Consider the following 17,978-nt stretch of genomic DNA (forward strand, 5'->3'; position numbering starts at 1 on the left):
GGGGGTCATTGATATTTGCAACTTCCTGGAAGAAGACTTGCTAAGTGGACCAAGTGGGCATGCATTTTCAGTGGTTGTCAAAGTCACCCCTACCCTGACTTTCTTTGCTTTCAGCTCTTTCCAGAGATCTGCAGGTGATATTTGCAGAATCACACATTCAGTTGCCTAGAAGTGAATTTCAGATTAATGCCATCTTTGCCAGGGCCTGGATTTATGTGCATTTCTCAACTGATGAAAACAGTCAGAATGCGCAGGCAAATTCAAAATGCTGCAGATGTTGATGTTATGACTGGGATCGGAGGAGTGTGCAGTTGATCCAGCCCCACTGAAGGCAGCTCTGAAGAAGGGTTATACAGACTCGAAATGTTAACTCTGTTTCTCTCTCCATAGATGCTGCTAGACCTGCTGAGTTTTCCCAGCATTTTCTGTTTTTGTTTCTTTCAATAAACTCAGAACGATTGATTTATCATAAAACAAAACTTATTTTTTAAAACAAGTTGCAAGAACACACAATTGTAGTCTAGAAGTATAACTACCCGTCCCTCTTAAAATTCCCCAGCATGCGTGCACTCACACACACACACAGACCGACAAAGGACAAACAGATAGAGTCTCTGCAGAGATGGGTGGTTGAAGAAAAGACTTTATAAAGCAAAAAATAAAGTCTGCAGGGTTTCTATGCTGTTGATCTGGACCTCCCTTGTGTGTGCTGGTCCTAGTAGATGCCTGGAAGTTCTCACCAATAGAGCTTCGGCGTGCAGGAAACTGGAGCTGGATCAATCCTTCTTGTCTCAGCTTTGCGGGTTTCCAAAGAAGGACAAGTTCTACTGAGAGGAGGATTCCTAGCTGGATACTGATAACTACTCTATTTCAAGCAAGACAAAGAGAGGGCGAGCTGGAAAGCTTTTCCCTTCTCAGCTCATTCCTAACTGGATTAAAAATAAAGCTCAAAACATAAAGCTCCTCTGTCATTGATTTTTGGTAAATCACCAAATCTTTGCCTTTAAAACAGCTTTTTTCCCATCAATTAAAGTAATTACAGTTCAAATAAGATGAAGGAGCAGAAGAAGGCCATTCAGCCTATCGAGTCTGCTCCATCATTAAATGAGATCATGGCTGATCATCTGATAATCCTCAGCTCCACTTCCCTGCCTTTTCCACATAACCCTTGATTCCCTTACTGATTAAAAATCTAACTCAGCCTTGAATATATTTAACGACCCAGCCTCTATAGCCCTCTGCGGTAAAAAATTCCATAGATTGACTACCCTCTGAGAGAAGAATTCCTCCTCATAAGACCATAAGACATAGGAGCAGAAATTAGGCCATTCGGCCCATCGAGTCTGCTCTGTCATTCAATCATGGCTGATAACTTTCTCAACCCCATTCTCCCGCTTTCTACCCGTAACCTTTGATCCCCTTACCAATCAAGAACCTATCTATCTCAGTCTTAAATACACTCAATGACCTGGCCTCCACAGCCTTCTGTGGCAACGAATTCCATAGATTCACCACCCTCTGGCTAAAGAAGTTTCTCCTCATCTCTGTTCTAAAAGGTCTTCCCTTTACTCTGAGGCTGTGCCCTCAGGTCCTAGTCTCTCCTACTAATGGAAACATCTTCCCCACATCCACTCTATCCAATGCCAACATTGCATTTGCCTTCCTAACTACTGCATCAACCTGCAAGTTAACCTTAAGAGAATCCTGGACTAGGACTCCCAAGTCCCTTTGCACTCCAGATTTCTGAATTCTCTCTCCATTTAGAAAATCGTCTATGCCTCTATTCTTCCTACCACAGTGCATGACCTCACACTTCCCCACGTTGTATTCCATCTGCCACTTCTTTGCCCATTCTCCTAGCCTGTCCAAATCCTTCTGCAGCCTCCCTGCCTCCTCAATACTACCTGTCCCTCCACCTATCTTTGTATCATCTGCAAACTTAGCCAGGATGCCCTCAGTTCCTTTATCTAGATCATTAATGTATAAAATGAAAAGTTGTAGTCACAACACTGACCCCTGCAGAACTCCACTAGTCACCGGCCACCATCCTGAGAAGGACCCCCTTTTCCCCACTCTCTGCCTCCTTCCAGACAGCCAATCTTCATCTCAGCTGTCCCCCCTCAAGTGCCATGCTGGTCAGGTGATTTCTTGGAAAAGACATGCTTGTTCACAGTCCAATGTGAACTTATGACCATTTTAAAAAAAAATCCAAGTCAGCTCTCAAGTGTCCAAATAATGCAAAGTCCTTCCAAATCTTAAAAAAAAATTGTCCTGGAAGATATGGTTCTAACACACCTCCACCCTTAAAAAATGAAATGCTATTTCCAAATGTGTTTCATCACAAAGTGTTCAGGAAAATATATATATGAATACATAAAACAAAATTCAAACATGCACTCCCTCAGCCATTCATTTCACATACAGAATCTGTACAGTTACCTCTGAGTTTCCTGATTTCCAGATAGTTCTACAAAAAATTACATTCTTGATAATGCATCAGCAATTATACTACCCTTTCGAGCAACATTCTTTAGGTTAAAAGGCTGTATTAGCAAGCTCCATTTGGACAGTTTGTCACTCTGAGTCTTAAATTTTTCCACTAAGGCCAAGGGGATATGGTCAATATATACTGGTATTTCCTTACAGCTATGACGGATATATACCTTAAAATGTTTAAAAGACAGTAACAATCCCAGGGTTTACTTTTCTACCGTAGAATATCCCTTTGACTGTTGATTTAATTTTTAGCAAAGTACCCCACTGGTTTCTCGATGTCCAATTTGTTTCCTGCAATAAGAACGCACCCACTTCCAAGTCACTAGCATTGATTGCCCCCCTTGAAGGGTTTAGTGAAATTAGGGGCAGCGAACACTGGATCATTAGTCAGAATTGCCTTCAGCTTCTCAAAAGCTACCTGGCGCTCTCGTGACCATACCACCTTTGCCTTCTTTTGCAATAAAACCGTCAGTGGAGCAGCTATTGTGCTGAAGTTTGGCACAACTTACAATTGAAGCCGCTCATACCTAAAAAATTCATGATTTCCTGTTTAGTTTTCAGGACAGGGAATTCCAGCAAAGCCTGTACATTTGCTGTTCTTGGCAACACTTGCCCCTGCCCTACAATATCCCCTAGATAAGTTACTTGCGCTTTCGCGAACTTGCTCTTGGCAAGATTTATTACTAGATCTGCCAACTGTAATTGTTTAATTAGGGCTTCCAATTGTTTTAAATGATCTTTTTAAGTGTTGCTCAAAATCAATACATGAGGTGTCAGCTGTGGCTCAGTCCATAGCACCCTCGCCTTTGAATCAGAAGGTTGTGGGTTCATGTCCCACTCCCGGAAACCAAGAACTGTGATTGTACTCAAAAGAGTTGCAATCTGTGACTGTTGATAACGCGAAAGAATTTTCGGAGGTGTCAGCTGTGGCTCAGTTCATAGCACCCTCACCTTTGAATCAGAGGGTTGTGGGTTCATGTCCCACTCCCGGAAACCAAGAACTGTGATTGTACTCGAAAAGAGTTGCAATCTGTGACTGTTGATAACTCGAAAGAGTATCCAAGTAAAGTACACAATTAGAAACACTAGTTACAACTTGTTTCACTAGTCTTTGGAAAGTGGCTGGAGCATTTTTTAGCCTGAGTGGCATCACTCAGCATTCGTAAGGCCCAGCAGGCATGACAAAAGTCGTTATCTCCTTAGCTTGCGACGTTAAAGGTACTTGCCAGTGTCCTTTCAATAAATCTATCTTAGTAAGGAACGTGGCACTGCCAACCCTGTCAATACAATCTTCTAAATGAGGCATTGGGTAGGAATCCGTTTTTGTTACTGCATTAACTTTTCTACAATCTATACAGAATCTGGTTGATCCATCAAGTTTAGGCAATAATACTACTAGTGAACTCCAACTGCTTTGACTAGGTTCAATTAGGTGATTTTCTAACATATATTGAATTTCTGTCTTCACTTGAGTTTGTTGCTCTAGACGTAAATGATAAGGATGTTGTTTTAGAGGACAAGATTCCCCTACATCCACATCATGCATGGCTGAAGTTGTTCACCATGGTTTATCCCTACAGATTCCTTTAAATTCTATAAGTAACGCCACTAGATCTTCTTGTTGTCCTGCCTCTAGGTAAGAAAATATGGGCCTGAATTTTTAGCTCGCAAGGCAGGCACGATTGGCGGGCCCGGGATCGAACAAGAAGTGAACCACCAACCGCGATTGGCCCCCAACCACGATTTTACACTGGCTGGCCAATTAATGGCCAGCCAGTGTGAAGTGCGCACTGAAAAGCTCAGCACTCCTGGGGTGGGGGCAGGAGGAAAGTGGGGTGATGTCGTCAACGGGAGCACGTGCGAGCGCTCAAAGGAAGCTCCCTGAAGGCAGAGAGCTGCCTCGGGGAGCTGCAGACCCGAAAATGATCCAATAAATATTTAAAAAGCAGAAAGAAAACGTCCGAGCATCACAACCAGGCATCTGAAAATATAGATGATAAAAATGCTTCCTACAGATTTTTATTTTCATTTTATTTCTTTCCACCCTTGGATGTGTTTTCATGAAAAATGTAAAGGCAGCCTGGCCGACGCGCCTGTCCATCAACCATAAGGTTGGACGAGGGATGAAAACTCAATATAACATTCAGTCCATGGTGTCTAATTGTCCTAATATTTCAACGTTAGCTAACCGGATAGTGGGAGTTTCAATTTGTGAACTGTCTACGTCTCCTTCTGCCTCATTCTCACTGTTTCTTTCATCCTCCACTGTGCTTACAACTTTACATACCTGCTTCTTATCCACCTCCCTACAATGGTATTGTTTTAACATATTGATATACTTTTCACAGCCGATTACTTTTCCTGCAACCTGAAGTATCTATCAAATAATTTTCTTTACCAACCCTCTTAATTACGTTATATGGATGGCTGAACCATGCTTTCAGAGGATCCCCCCGTAATGGCAATAACATTAACACTTTATCCCCTGGTTGTAACGTGCAGGTCGCAGCTTGCTTATCTGCCCATTCCTTCATCTTTATTTGAGAAAATTTAACATGTTCTTGAGCAATTTTGCAGGCTCCCGTGAGCCGTTCCTGGAACACAGGCACATAATCTAACCTGGAAGACACCTCCATTTGTCCTAAAGACTTTTGTTTGATTCATTTCAGAGGGCCTCTTATCTCATGTCCATAAATTAATTCAAAAGGACTAAAACCAGTAGATTCATTCAATGAATCTTGGGTAACAAATAAAAGAAAGTCCAGTCCTTTGTCCCACTCATGGGGATATTTATGACAATATGCTTTAATCATTGTTTTGAGAGTTTGATGGTACCTCTCTAATGCTCCCTGTGTCTGTGGATAGTATGCTGTGGACTTTAACTGTTTTATACCCAAACTGCTCATTACATTTTGAAAAGTTTTGTCAGAAAATTGGAATCTTGATCCGACTGGATTTCTATCAGTAATCCATATCAAGTAAAAAATTGGGTTAACTTCTCTTCCACTGCTTCTTGTTCTTAAAGGGATGGCCTCTGGAAATCAAGTTGTCAAATCCATAATTGTAAGGACGTACTGGTGTCCTACACAGTCTACTAACGCCCTACTAAACGGCTCCTCAAAAACTGGTATGGGAATTAATGGTGCCGGTTTGATTTTAAGTTGTGGTTTTCCCATCAACTGGCATGTATGGCATGTTTATTAAAACGGCACCATATCCTTATGAAGACCTGGCCAGTAAAACTGTCGGTTTATCTGCACTTGAGTTTTCGGTATCCCTACATGTCCTGCCATAGAAATTTCATGAGCTATCCTTTTAATCTCTTTACAATATTTGGTACCACCATTTGATTAACAACCGTCCACTCCTCACCTGCAGGTTTCATTCATGTCCCATTTTTACTATAATAACCTTCTGGAAGTTCCTCAGCTTCAGCTGCAGTTTGGGCTGATTGTGCTATCTTACTTAGCCCTGGCATCAACAAGAGAAAATTTACTAAACATCTCTTTTGGATTATCTAAGTCTTTAAAGAAAGTTTAGCTATCAAATGTCTGTCTGTGGCATCACTTTGACTTCTGATAATGGACTTTGCTTAGCCATTGCTCGGGCCATCACACATGAAGCAAAAATTCCTGGAACCTTTTCCTGTAACTGCTCTTTCCCTTTAGCCTTACTTGGGCTTTCCATAATTATGGGAGAAGCTACTATCTTCACTCTAGCTAAATCATTTTCCAGTAGTAAGTCAACTCTATCTATAGGTAAATTCTGGACAAGCCCTAGCATCACTGTCCCAGATATTAGGTCCCACTCCAAGTGCACCCGGTACAAAGGTACAGGTATATACTCTCCACTGATTCCATTTATTAAAACTTTGGCTTTTAATGTGCTTTCTGAGGGAAAATGTATGCCTTTCCCCAGCAAAAGGCTTTGAGTGACTCCCGTATCTCAATATAATTATAGGTTTAGCTGTCTTATTTGAGGGATAAGGGATTACTTCTCCTCTCGGCAAAAATTCTTTATAGCTCTCATGTATCTTATTTACCTCTCCTGAACTCACATCAATGTTCATGCTTGGTTTCACAGCATAGTTAATGCTACAACTTGATCTGTTGTATTTTCAGTCAGGGTTCCTTTTCCTGAATCGCCCTTACATGCCGCAATAAATCCCATGGATTTCCCATGCAACTTCTAGCAATCTGCACAAACGTGTCCCAACTTGTAACACATAGGCCTTCAAATATCCCTTCCACCCTCAGACCTTCCTTTCTGGTCTGGGGAAGAATTTCCTGGGCATTTCCAGCTGTCCCCTCTCTTCCCTGGCTACTTGACCTACTTTCACCTTCCCACCTTCTATCCTTATTGGGTTTGTGGGGGTGACAGAAAAATGGTTTAGATTTATGGACCAGCTCATCCACCGGCAGCCATCCACTGCCTGTCTAGCTGTTGCAACCCTCTGGTCTTCAACATGGGTTCTAACTACTGAAGGAAGTGAATTCTTAAATTCTTCCAGGGGAATTATTTCCCTAAGGGCTTCAAATATTGTATCTGCCTTTAATGCCTGTATCCATTGGTCAAAATTACTTTGCTTTACCCTCTCAAGTTCAATATAGGTCTGCCCAGGTTGTTTCCTTATGTTTCAAAATTTTTGCCTGTAGCCTCAGGACCCAACTCATACGCACCAAGAATAGCTTTTTTTACTGCATCATAATCCACAGAAAGTTCTTCTGAAAGTGATGCATAAACCTCATGAGCTCTACTGACCAACCTACTCTGTAGGAGCAATGTCTAGTTTTCTTTTGGCCACTTCATTTGTTTAACTATGTTCCCAAACAAACTAAAGGATGTCTCTACGTCCCTTTCCTCAAACTTTAGGTGGGCTTGCACATATTTAAATATCTCCTCAATGGGCTTTGGGTTGGGCAGGTTTTTCGCCATCAGAACTTCCCCCAGCATCTGAGGCCTCTTTTTTAATGCCAGCCTTTTAAGCTGGTATTCCCTTTCTCCTTCCTTTGCCAGGGCCTGGGCTTATCTGTATTTCTCAACTGATGAAGACAGTCAGAATGCGCAGACAAATGCGAAATACTGTTCAGAGGATGAATGGACAACATCTGTGAACATCACTGAGGGGAATAGGCGTGATATTGCATTAAGATGAGGGTGAGTGTCAGTGGCGGATGGTCAGATGGGGATGTGAGGAGGTGCCTAGACAGAGCAAGATTGGTGCACCTGTAAGTTAAGTTAGTATGAGGTTTGATGTGCAGGCGTAGAATTAGGAAGAGTGTGAGGGTGGGGGGGGTACGGTGGTGGGTTGGGGTAAGAAAGACACCAGAACACATGTGAATGTGTCATGCCACTCACATTTCCTGCCCTGAATTAAACCTTTCCTGGCACTATATCCAGGAGTGTGGTATCACACTTTTGTCGCTGACCTCCTCAGTGACTTCCAAACAGAATCTCCCTGCCGATTCTTACAGAACATATCAGTTCTAGAGAGGCCAAAGCAAAACATGCTACTGCCTTACAAAGTTGTGAGTCCAATGCTCCAGGATCTGGCTCTGCTTAAGCACCTGCACAGTGCTTCAAACTTCATTCTGACAAGGCCCCATTAAATAGGTGAGCGGAAGGATACTGATATGGGTTGTCATCACACCCGCCCGCGCTAGTAGGTTGTAAATCCTGGGGCTGAATTTTATGTTGATCGGGCTGGCACGGGCCCATCCCGATTGGGCTTGAAATCGTGTGCGATGACGTCCGGCAAGCGTCATGACGTCATTGCGCACTTGCGCGATATTTCACTCGGCGGGCACGCACAAAAGTTGGAAACATGCCCGCCGACAATTAAGAGGGCAATTAAGCCCTTTAACAGCACAATTGTCTGCTATTTTTTGTCACCTGTCCAACATTATGGTTGGCGGACAGGCGAATCAGCCAGGTGGCCTTTACATTTTTCATGAAACCTCATCCAAGGGCAGGATGAAATAAATTAAAAATAAAAATCTGGGCAGCATTTTCAGGTGCCTGATTGTGATGTTCGGACATTTTTTTTCTGCTTTTTCAAACTTTATTGGAACATTTTCGGGTCTGCAGCACTGAGGCAGCTCTCTGCCTTCAGGGAACTTTCTCTGAGCCCTTGCACCTGCCTGCATCGACATCATCGTCCACCCTCCTCCCGCCCCCACCCCAGCAGTGCTGAGCTTTTAAGCATGCACTTCACGCTGTTAACTGGCAGTCAGGGGCCGATTGCAGTCGGCAGTCCAATTCCCAGCCGATCCTGGGCCCGCCGAGCTAAAAATTCAGGCCCTGTAATTAAAATGCAAATGCAATACAAAGCCACTGACAAACACACTTCAAAACTTCCAGGTTCCCCGTGCACTGCCAGGCTTCTCCACTATCAGCAAGTCGAAAAATTAAAAAAATAGAGCCCAATGTGCGATTTGAAATTGAGATTAGTTTTTCTAAATTACAAACAGTGATTACCTTTCAAACATAGTTAATTAGGGGTAAAGTGCTTTTAGCACATCCTGAGGGTTATGGAAGATGCTATATAATATGCAAGTCTTGCATTTTTTTGCTTTTCATTCATTTGTTTTACTACTTCTCCTCCTTTTTCTGAAGATATTGATTGCATTTTGGTTTATAATTCCATAGGTATCAGCTGTTCTCTGATGCCTCATTCAAGTAGCCATGCATGAGCTCAGCAGTGACTATTAGCAGATTATTTCACCCGCGGAGCAATACAGCACAGTCCCATCCAGTCCTCGTCTGATAATCAAATATGGACTTATACATCAGGGGTCATTGGATAGTGGTCAGAAGATGGGACTCTGACTAATTTTCTCCTGCTTAGCCAAGGTGCACTAGGGTGAACTGTAATATCTCTCAAATGCTAACTTAGAATCATTGAATTGTTACAGTACCTAAGAAGGTCATTCAGCCTGTCATGTCTGTACTGGCTCTCTGCAAGAGCTATTTGCCTAGTGCCATTCCCCTGCCTCTCCAGATAATAATTTAACTCTCTTTTGAAAGCCGTGATTGAAACTGCCTCCACCAACTTACAGGCAATGCATCCAGATCCTAACCACATGCTGCATGAAAAAGTTTTTCCTCAAATCACTGCTGCGGCTTTTGCCAATCACCTTAAATTGATGACCTTTGGTTTTTGATCCTTTTATCAATGGGAACAACATTTGTCCAGGCTCCTCATGATTTTGTATATCTCTATCAAATTTCCTCTCAACCTAAGGAGATCACAGCTTCTCCAACTTATCACAGTGACTACCACACAATATGCTTGTACAGGACCAGGAGAGTGAGCACATCCTGAATGGGGCATAGCCAGAGTGGGTATTCGGAATTTGGTGCAAAGCGGGAATTCAGTGCACAGGGGACGAGGTGCTCTTTGCATTTTTTCCTTGCAATCCAACTTCTTAAAACTTTAGAGCGTGCTGCAGCAGCAGAGACTACAAGGGAAAGGAATCATTGGTAAGTAGTGGGTAAGGTATTTACTACTTTAATCGCTTATAGTTTAAGGTCTTTTTGTGATTTACAGTTTGTATGCTCTACAGTAACGAGGATCAGGAAAGAAGGGCCCTAGAGTAATTGACTTAAAAGGTTTAATTTAGAGGGATAAAGTCATGGCAGGAGCGCTCAAAGCTGTTGTGTGCTCCTCATGCTCCATGTGGGAAGTCAGGGACATTTCCAGTGCCTGGGACCAGTATGTGTGCAGGAAGTGTGCCCAGCTGCAGCTCCTGGAAGTTCAGGTTTCAGAGCTGGAACAGCGGCTGAGGACACTGTGGAGCATCCGCGAGTCTGAGAGCATCGTGGATAGCACGTTTAGAGGTGGTCACACCGCAGATGAAGGGACTTGAGGAAGGAAGGGAATGGGTGACCACCAGGCAGTCCAAGAGAAACAGGCAGGTAGTTCAGGAGTCCACTGGGGTCCCGCTCGTAAATCGGTATTCCGTTTTGGAGGCTGATGAGGGCGCTGGTTCCTCCAGGGAGTGCGGACAGAGCCAAGCTTCCGTCACCACGAACAGCCTGCCTGTACAGGAGGAGAGGAAGGGAGGAAGAGCAATAGTAATAGGGGATTCTATAGTTAGGGGAACAGATTGGTGCTACTGTAGCCGTCAATGTGACTTCAAAATGGTATGTTGCCTCCCTGGTGCCAGGGTCCGGGATGCCACTGAATGGCTGCAGGGCATCCTGAAGGGGGAGGGTGATAAGGCAGAGGTCATGGTACATGTTGGTACCAATGACATAGGTAGAAAGAGGGATGAGGTCTTGCATCAAGAATTCAGGGAGTTAGGCAGTAGACTAAAAAGCAAGACCTCTCGGGTTGTAATCTCTGGATTAATCCCAGTGCCACATGCTAGCGAGCTCAGAAATAGGAGAATAGTGCAGATGAATACGTGGCTTAAGAGTTGGTGCAGGAGGGAGGGTTTTAGATTCCTGGATCACTGGGACCACTTTTGGGGAAGGTGGGACCTGTACAAGCAGGACGGTCTACATCTGAACCAGAGCGGGACTAACATCCTTGCGCGCGGGTTTACTAGTGCTGTTGGGAGGAGTTTAAACTAATTTGGCAGGGGGAGGGGACACAGAATGTTAGCAGAATAGGGACACATCATAATACAGTAAAACAGAGGGAGTACAGCTGCAATAAGTTTCAAGGGAGTAAGGCAAGGCTGGATGGCCTCTACTTTAATGCCAGGAGTATTACAGGTAAAACGGATGAGTTAAGGGTGAGGATTGACATGTGGAATTGTGATATAGTAGTCATCACTGAGATGTGGTTGAGGGAAAGGCAGGATTGACAGCTCAACATTCCGGGATATAGAATCTTCAGGCGAGACAGGGGATGGGGTAAAAGAGGAGGAGGCGTTGCATTACTAGTTAAGGAGTCAGTTACTGCAGTAAGGAGAGATGATATCTTGGAGGGGGCATCGAATGAAGCTTTGTGGGTAGAGCTTAGGAATAAAAAAGGGGCAACCACATAACCACATTATTAGGTGTTTATTATAGACCCCCAGATAGTCAGCAGGAAATTGAGGAGCAAATATGTGCACAATTTGTGGAGGTGTGTAAAAACAATAACAATAGGGTAATTATATTAGGTGATTTCAACTTTCCCAACATTAATTGGGATAGACATAGTGTTAAGGGCTTGGATGGAGTGGATTTCTTGAAATTTGTACAGGAGAACTTTTTAGGTGAATATGTAGAGGGTCCAACAAGGGACAGTGCATTGCTGGACCTAATTCTGGGGAATGAAGCCAGACAGGTGGCTGAGGTGGTGGTAGGCGAGCATTTTAGCGATAGCGACCACAACATGGTACAGTTTAAGTTTGTTATGGACAAAGAAATTGACAAGTTGCAAAAAAATGTTTTGGATTGGGGGGAGAGTGGATTTTAGTAAAATAAGGCATGATCTGGCCAAGGTAAACTGGGAACAGTTACTTGTGGGGAAATCTACAGAGGAACAGTGGGGGGTGTTCAAAAAGGAAATGGGGAGGGTACAGGCTCAACATGTTCCCTCTAGGGTGATAGGAAGGAGTAACAAGCCCAGAGAACCATGGATGACCAGAGATATTCAGGTTACAATAAGAAGGAAAAGAGAGGCTTTTAGCAGGTTCAAGGGAAGCAAATCAGCAGAGGCATTAGTGGAGTATAGGCAGTGCAGGGTGGAACATAAGAAAGCAATTAGGAGAGCAAATAGGGGATATGAGAAAGCTCTGGCTGGTAAAAGTAGGGAATATCCCAAGATATTCTATAAGTATATCAGTGGGAAGAGGATAACCAGGGAAAGAGAAGGGCCCATAAGGGACCAAGGGGGCAATCTATGGGTGGAGTCAGAGGACATTGCTAGAGTGTTGAATGAATACTTCACGTCCGTCTTCACCCAAGAGAATGAGGATGAAGGTATTGAACTCGGGGAGAGAGACTGCGAGGTTCTTAAGCAAATCGATATAGGGAGTGACAAGGTGTTGGAGGTGTTGGCAGGCTTAAAAGTGGACAAATCTCCAGATCCGGAAGATTTGTGTCCCACACTGCTGAGGGAGGCAAGGAATGAGATCGCAGGGGCTCTGACCCGAATTTTTAATTCCTCTCTGGCCACGGGGGAGGTGCCAGAGGACTAGAGAACAGCTTATGTGGTTCCGCTATTTAAGAAGGGTTGTAGAGATAAGCCAGCAAACTACAGGCCAGTGAGTAAGTTTCATCAATAAGTCCAGGATCATCATTTTACTATCATAACGGACCACAAGCCATTATCAGGACGATTCAGTGAAGACAAGGCTATGGCTTCAGCTAAAGTACAAAGGTGGGCGTTGATCTTGGCAGTGCTTGAGTCTACTTTTATTCATAGACCCGGAAGTCAAATTGCAAATGCAGATGCATTCAGTTGTTTGCCCTTGCAAGTAAAAGATGAGGGTGTTCCAATTCTTCAGGAATATGTCTTGTTATTGAACTTCCTGGACTCATCACCAATATGTGCTAAACAAAATAAAAGTTGGACAAACCAAGACCTGGTCTTATCCAAAGTGAGAAATTAAGCTGTTTATGGTTGGTCATAAACACAAGGATCTGAGTAAATGAAACTGTATTTCCAGAGAATATACGAGATAACCAGCCAAGGAGGTATTTTATTGTGGGGAGCTCGTGTGATTGTTCCTTCAAAAGGATGAAAGTCATTGTTGTCTGAATCTCACATTGCACATCCCAGAATTTCCAAAATGAAGGCAATGTCATGTGGTGGCCGGGAATGGATGGAGGAAATTGAAAACCTATTAAGAAGTTGTATGCCCTGTCAACAAGTGCAAAAATTACCTGCAACATCCCCATTACACCCCTGGGAATGGCCGGGAAGACCATGGGTACGAGTACACATCGATTATGTGGGACATTTATGGGAACAATGTTTCTCCTTTTCCTAGATGCTGATTCAGAATGGATAGATCTATACAAAGCGAGGTGACTCACATCTTCAGTGGCAATAGACAAGCTATGACAAAGCTTCGCTATAAATGGATTACCTGAAGTGCTAGTATCAGGTAATGGAACAGTATTCACAAGTGCTGAATTTAACCGATTTACAAGCCTCAATGGTATTGCTCATGTGAAAACATCTCCTTACCATCCTTCTTCAAATGGACTCACCGAGAGAGCAGTTCAGACTTTTAAATCTGGTGTGAAGAAATTGTCTGGAGATTCGATAGCGACTAAATTAGCATGATGTCTCTTCCGCTACTGAACCACCCCTCATTAGACAACAGGTGTTACACCTGCTGAACTGTTAATGAAGCGCCGTCTCCGATTGAGACTGAGCCTAATTATGCCAAATTTGAGGGGGAAGGTAGAAAGAAGGCAGGAAAATCAGAAACTGGGGCATAATTGTCACAGTCGGGACAAAACATTTAATGTGGGAGAGAAGGTATTTGTGAAAAATTTTACAGAAGGACCAGTATGGTTGTTCAGTGGGATAAGTGCAGACCTCTTTCCTACCATGTGAAAGTCTAATATTGAATAATTAAAAGACATGTGGATCACATGTGAAGTGGAGAAACCAAATATCCAGAAGTGATTCCAGTAGTGTTCGAGACTGACTCAACGTTTCCTGTTGAAAGAACTCAACCAAGTACAAATGTATTTGAAGGGCCAACTGTACCTGAAAGAGTCGAAGAAACAAATTTACAGGAACCTGCTGTAGAACCTGGTGCTCAGAGGACTTCAGTAAGGGAGACTTCACAGCAAACTTCAGAAGTTGTAGAGCTGAGATGTTCTACACACATAAGGAAACCCCCAGAGAGACTGATTTTGTAAATAACTGAATTGTGTAAATAACTTGATATACTGAAAAACTGTAAAATGTATTTTTCAGTAAAGAGGAAGAGATGTAGTAATCTGAGATGTAATATACCTCTAAGATAAGTATTGTAAGGTCACACGATCTTAATGTCCAATAGCAGAGTAGCGCAGGATACCTCAATGTGAGAGAGTCTTGAGTTAGTCACTGATGAGTGAAGACAGAGTTTTATGTTGTGAGCGCACAAGTATGGTTGCAGACTTTAGTTTGTAAACAAACTAAACCAGTTAACTCAACACAGAATGGGGATTGAACCCTGGGATCTTTCTGGTTTCTACTGCCTTATCTTCTTGCTGCTAAAACACCTGAGCAGCTGGGGAGTTAGAAATTAAGGGTGGAATTTTCCCAAATTTGCACTAAATGAGCACCAGTTTCTACAGCAGGTTCCTGTAAAATAATGTTTATTCTAACAACGATCTCCCGATGTTCTCTGTCTCTGTACTGACTCAGTCACCCCTAACAAGGCGTGCAACCCGGATCCTTTAGCCCCAACAACCAAGGGCACTGGATCCAACAAACCCCATGCCATTCGCACCAATCTGATCCAGACCAGCCATCCAGCCAACTGAGCCAACCAGCCCCCCAAGGAGTTGAATTACTATGGCAAGATACACTTTTACATGCATATTTTAGCCTGGAGCTATGGATAGTGATGGATCAATCACATGACTGACTGAGAATCTCTCATGTTCTTACCACCTGCCATTAGTTTATGTTGAAAGGATTTACAAGTTGATACCTGTTTGGCTGTGTTATGAACCCTGAGCTCTCCCTGAAGTGGGTATGAACCAGAGCTCCTGGCTGAGAGGCAGGGATGCTATCCACTGCACCACAAGACCTCCTCAATCTTACTTAACTGAACCAATTAACTCAACACAGAATGGGCATCGAACCCTGGGATTTTTCTGGTTTCCACTGCCTTATCTACTTGCTGCCTAAAACATCTGAGCAGCTGAGGAGATAAAAATTAAGGGCGGAATTTTCCCAAATTTGCACTAAGTGCGGTAGCGAGCGGGCAAAATGACATCCTACCCGTTGACGGCAATGTTGGATTTTCACGCTGTTTTTTTCATGCATTACCGGGAAACACATCATTTCCATGGTGGGCAGGCTCTCATTCGCCCTCCCACTATCACCCCATCATTGCATCACGTCAGCCGCCATGTTTAAAAGGCAACCACCAGCTCATCGTTATCAGTTCACCACTGCTGCCCGGGTGACATGGCCAGCAAAGGAAAAAAGACCGCAGCCCCCCGATTTAATGACCAGTCCCTCGAGCGACTGCTGGATGCTGTGGAGGCCCGTCAGGATGTCCTGTACCACCGCTCCGGCCGCAAGATGGGCAGCAACGTGACCAGTCCGGCTTGGGAGGTAGTGGCAGTGGTGGTCAGCGCCAATGCCCTTCAGAAGTGGACAGACACCCAGTGCCGCAAGAGGATGAATGATCTCTCCATTCCACCAGGGTAAGTCACCCTATTCATCACTCTCAACTCACATACTCACAAACCCAGCAAACATCCGGCAGGCATCCTGCTTACACCTTCTCCATCTCTATCCATGCAGGACAAGCTGGCACACAACAAGAGAGGTCACAGACGAGTGGCGGAATGCCCGAAATCAAGGTACTCACGGACCGGCCGGCGAGGATCTGGACTGGTCCTGTGCTGACCGTGAGGTCAGTGGTGCTCTACCAAGTGAGGATCCAGCAATGCAACATCCATCAGGCAATGAGTGATGTGTCCTCTTTCACAGACCACTGCCATGCACTAATTATCTCCCCTTGCTTTCGCAGACACATCTGCCAAACAGCTGACAGGGTACACGACCCAGGGCCTCCAATCAAGCCCTGAAGAAACCTCCAAAGGGGAATCTGAAGGGACCCTCCTCGAAGTTCCATCACACCACACCCTCCACCAGCGCAGAGACACATACCTCGGTGGGATCTAGCTTTAGCATAGACACAGTATTACAAATTAGTGAGCACATCACACTGTCTGATCCACAGCAGGCGATGGCAGGGACTTCCCAGGTCCTCGGCAGTCAGAGGACTGCCGGAGGCCAGAAATTTGCTGAGTCCGAGTCAGATGATGAGCCTTTGGACTCGGACATGTCACAGTTTCTGGAGCTGCAAAGGCAAGCTCGGGAACACCAGGAAGGGATGCCCGCTGCACTCCTTAGATTGCAAGGCACAAAGGAGGAGTCGGTCCGCCTTCAGGCCGAGGTGATAGCACCAGCATTGCAATGCACCAAGTTCAACACTGGTAGGATGGCGGCCACCATGGAGACTTTGGTCCAGAACATCGCTCTTGCATTGTTGTGTGGGCTCAACTCCATCGCTGATGTCATAGTTGGCCTACAACTATGTACATGAGAGGGGTGAGGGGCAGCTTGGTCTCACTCCAGTTACCCCTTCCTCTTAAAGAGTCAGCCAGGGGCCCTCAGGCACCCACAGGGAGGAGGATCAGCAGGTGCACAGTCTGGGTCCATCCACCAAGGTGACTCCGGGTGTGACCAGCCCATCTAAATCCCTTCTTCTTGTGACCGCAGCAGTTCCAGCTTCACAGGCCAAGGAGGGTGCCACTGCCACCCAGCAGGACCCCAAAAGCATTCCGGGGTCCTCCAAGTCTTGGCTCTCCAGAGGACGCCGGCCAAAGTCATCACATACAGGGCGTTGCAGTCAGTAGGTTGCCTCTACCTCCACTATGGATGTCCGGGGAGCACCAAGACGTCGTGGCAGGGTTAGGAAAGTTAAGGAGAATTATTTGCACAGCCTGGGCACGGGTGTTAATCACTTGTACATAGTGTTCACTATTGTCAATAAACTCTCAAGAATGTCTCCCTGCCTATGGCTCTTTGTTCTGATGAGCAGTGTTCCTGTCACTCAGATGTGAAACCTTTCTGCACAAGATAAAGGCAGGTGTCTCAGTCCAGGGCCTCTTCCCTGTGTTCTGTGCAGCCTTCAGACCAAAGTGATGGTCCGGCCACACACTCCCCGGAAACATTACAGATGCCTGCAGCGGTGCTTGTCATTGCTGCTGGAATGTCGTGGGCAGGCGCCACAGAGTTCTCTCATTCTCTTGATGTGCTCTCAGCACCTTTAAGGAGGGGCTGGCTTCCACCTCTTCAGCATCTGTGACCACTGATGCTGTGCGCCAGCTCCTGAAGGGCTCAGGAACTGAAGGCAGACAAAGCAACAGATGCTTCTAAATTTTCTTGGCTGTGTCTCTATGATATGACCCTGATCACAGAGCACAAGCGAGCTGCCCTAGGCCAAATGGGGTCAGACATTCTCAAAGGCTATGTGAAGATTTATAGAGTGTCCTCACTGCAGGTTGTCATCATCCTCCTGTAATCAAGCGAATATTAGGGCCTCCACTGCATCTCCATGACAGGGGCATTCTCACAGAGGATACTTGCGTTGTCATAAGCTAGACTGGAGTCAAACATTCACAAATGCGCTGTGAGGACCTCCTGAACACGCCTGCCTCATCTAGTCAGTGCGAGGGCCCCATTCCCATCATCATCGCCTCGGAGGACATTCTCACGCTCGTCCTCGTCAGCGTCCTCCTCATCAGAGGAGATGTGTAGCTCCTCCCTATCCTCCTCAGCCAGCTTGTCTCCC

This window comes from Cetorhinus maximus, chromosome 3, assembly GCF_964194155.1.
Source record: "Cetorhinus maximus chromosome 3, sCetMax3.hap1.1, whole genome shotgun sequence".
Classification (NCBI taxonomy): domain Eukaryota; kingdom Metazoa; phylum Chordata; class Chondrichthyes; order Lamniformes; family Cetorhinidae; genus Cetorhinus; species Cetorhinus maximus.